Genomic DNA, 3,297 nt, shown 5'->3' on the forward strand with positions numbered 1-3,297 from the left:
CCCTCCGCTCCCCACCCCCCTCCCCGCTCCCCACCCCCTTCCCAGCCTCCAGATAAGAATTGGATCTTGAGCTAGGGGTCAAAATAGCTATGGACCAGTGAGATCTAACTGACCGCTCATGGGTCCTGGCAGGAAGGAGTTGTTAAGAGGTCACTCATTACTCCCCGGGGCCCCCTTCAATGAGGGGAACCAGATGCTAGTTTCCAGGACTAGCCTCTTCTTCCCTCATCACCACCACAACCGGGGTCGGGTGGAGTGGGGAGGGGGGGGGGAGGAAAGTACTTTCTTATTCCCAGCCACAGGCACGCAAACCTTTACCTTCTCACCCCTCCACCTGTGTTCTCCTTTGGGTGAGTTCTAACCAGCTCATGTAGTTGTGAACATGATGCTATTGGCCAGTATGTGGAATCCTGAAGTAGGTTTGTGGGTGAATAGGCCGCTTGAAAAAGAGCTGAAGCAAGATCAGGGGACTGCCCAGCCTCCGACAGAGCAAATGTCTTTTACTGACAGCACCAGAGACCCTGGAGGGTGTGCAGCCAATGCCATAAAGTACGTGTTGCCATTGCAGAGGCTGCTACAATCTGCTGTGGAGGGGCCAGGTAGCTGCTTTTGTTACCTTCTGGTGTATTTCCTAGTGGCCAGCCCCTGCATGTTGCTGATTGATCTCTCAGGCGCTCTGCTCCACCCTTCTGAACTACCCCCAAGTTCCTTTCCAGGGACATCACTAGAACTTGAATATCAGAACCCTTTCAGAAGTGAGGAGTCTGTTGTCAAGGAAGATCTGGTGCTGATATCTTACTATATATGGCCAAGCTCCAAAGTCCTGCAATTAAAATTTGCCCCGCCAGCGTTTCTGCATACCTGTTCCTCTAGAGCAGCGGTTCTCAACCTGTGGGTCGCGACCCTTTGGGGTTCGAACGACCCTTTCACAGGGGTCGCCTAAGACCCCTCATCATATATATATATAACACATATATAATTACATATTGTAACACATATATAATTACATATTGTTTTTGTGATTAATCACTATGCTTTAATTATGTTCAATCTGTAACAATGAAAATACATCCTGCATATCAGATATTTACATTATGATTCATAACAGTAGCAAAATTACAGTTATGAAATAGCAACGAAAATAATTTTATGGTTGGGGGTCACCACGACATGAGGAACTGTATTAAAGGGTCGCGGCATTAGGAAGGTTGAGAACCACTGCTCTAAAGCCTTACAACCTGCCCCAAACCCTGGATCGGAGAGTTTGGGTTTTTCCAACACAAGCTGTCCTTTCTCCATTGTGTAGAGCTGTAAATAAAAGCCACTTTCGTTCACTACACCCTGGTGTCAGTGTAATTGGCTATCTGCAGCACACGGTGGACTACGTTACACTGGGAATCAAATCGTGACCTCCTGGCTCGTGGGTTTGTTATGCCCAGATTTCAGGATCCCCAAGAAACCAGCAGGGAGCCAGCAGTCCGATGTAAAAGCATAAGAGTCTTTATTCGAGCTAGCTCGGCTCCCCGACCTTGCCGACACAGCGACAGGAAGCAGAGAGAGGTGGCGTGGGAAACTCAGGGTTTTAATAGGGGGGTGGAGTGAGGGGAGTGGACTGACTGTGGGCCCTGCCGATTGGCCAGGCGCAAGTCAGGTCTTGTTACACAGGATGTGGTCATCTCTATGGCGCGCACGTCCCTTGATTGTCATTGGTTAGTTTAAAATCCCGGGCGTGGCCAGCAGAGGCCTGGGCTTCCAGGAAGAAGGTGCCTCTCTGAGCACATGGGGACACAGGGTAAGATGGAGGACACAGCCCTCGCCCCTTCAGGTTAATGCTCAACCACTGAGGGTCACTGATTTCAAACAAAATTTTCCATCACAGAAGAGCTTGAGCAAGTTCTATGTGTGTGGCCTCAAGAGATTTCCTGCTCAAGAACCGTGAGTCCCTGAGGCCTTAATGGATTAACATGCCACGTCCAATGGCAATGTCAGGCAGAAGCTAGGACCAGATAGTCAAGATCTCCCCGTGAGGTTCCCAATGTAGAGGGTGACCTTGAAATCAGAAGGTCACTTGTTAGGCTAAACCTCCTCTAACTTTGTGAAAGCTCTGCAGCAGGTCTTCTGATGCTGTTGTTTCTGTCTTGGCTTGTGCAGACACATGAGGGACACATGCCAGGCGGTCCAGAGGTTGGCCCAGAACACTTGGGGTATTGTTCATCCCCGAACATTCCAGGAACCTGATATTTCAGACCCTGTAAGGACCTACTTGCTGGGCTACAATGAGATACGTAAAATACATAGTTAACTCCATTGGAAAGTGCCTCGTCTTAGCCTTTACCCTTCACCCATGGCCAATACACCCAGAAATGGTGCCCTTGGGAACTGCTCAGTCATATTAGCAGTAGGAAACTGTTCATAACCTGCTCCTGCCTCCTAGATACTCGACAACTGCATCTAGAGCAGTGATGGCGAACCTATGACACGCGTGTAAGAGGTGACACACAAACTCATTTTTTTGGTTGATTTTTCTTTGTTAAATGGCATTTAATTATATAAAATAAATATCAAAAATATAAGTCTTTGTTTTACTATGGTTGCAAATAACAAAAAATTTCTATATGTGACACGGCACCAGAGTTAAGTTAGGGTTTTTCAAAATGCTGACACGCCGAGCTCAAAAGGTTCACCATCACTGATCTAGAGTATGTTGCCCCCATACTGTCCCACTTTTTATCCATTGGCCACCAGAGTTGGGGTGCTGTTTTAGGAAAGATTAACCACATCTATGGCCAAAATACCACAGTCTTTGAGCCTGTTTCCTCATTAGTAAGGTGGAGATGCCTGTTGTTCACTTCATTGAGACTTAGAGTAGGTGAAAATGCCCTGAGCATCATATATAGCAGTGATTTTCAACCTTTTTCATTTCATTACTAAAATTATGCGGCACACCCCAAAATATTATTTTTTTAATCCGACAAAAATAAGTATAATTATGATTCATTCACACTGGACGGCTGTTGGCTATCATTGTGTTAGCTGTTGTTATTTCTCTATTTGACAACCTAAGGGGAAAGAGGTAGTGTCCCTGACTAAATAGTCAAGTATTGCATGTTTTAAAAATTCTTGAGACACATCGGTTGAAAATTGCTAACCTATATAGTATAATCCTATCTAATAATAGAGAAACATGGTAATTAGCCATACCTCCACTACCCTTCCCATTGGCTAATCAGGGCGATATGCAAATTAACTGCCAGCCAAGATGGCGGCCGGCAGCCAGGCAGCTTGAAGCTAACAGGA

This window comes from Myotis brandtii, unplaced genomic scaffold (assembly GCF_000412655.1).
Source record: "Myotis brandtii unplaced genomic scaffold, ASM41265v1 scaffold731, whole genome shotgun sequence".
In the NCBI taxonomy this organism is placed as follows: domain Eukaryota; kingdom Metazoa; phylum Chordata; class Mammalia; order Chiroptera; family Vespertilionidae; genus Myotis; species Myotis brandtii.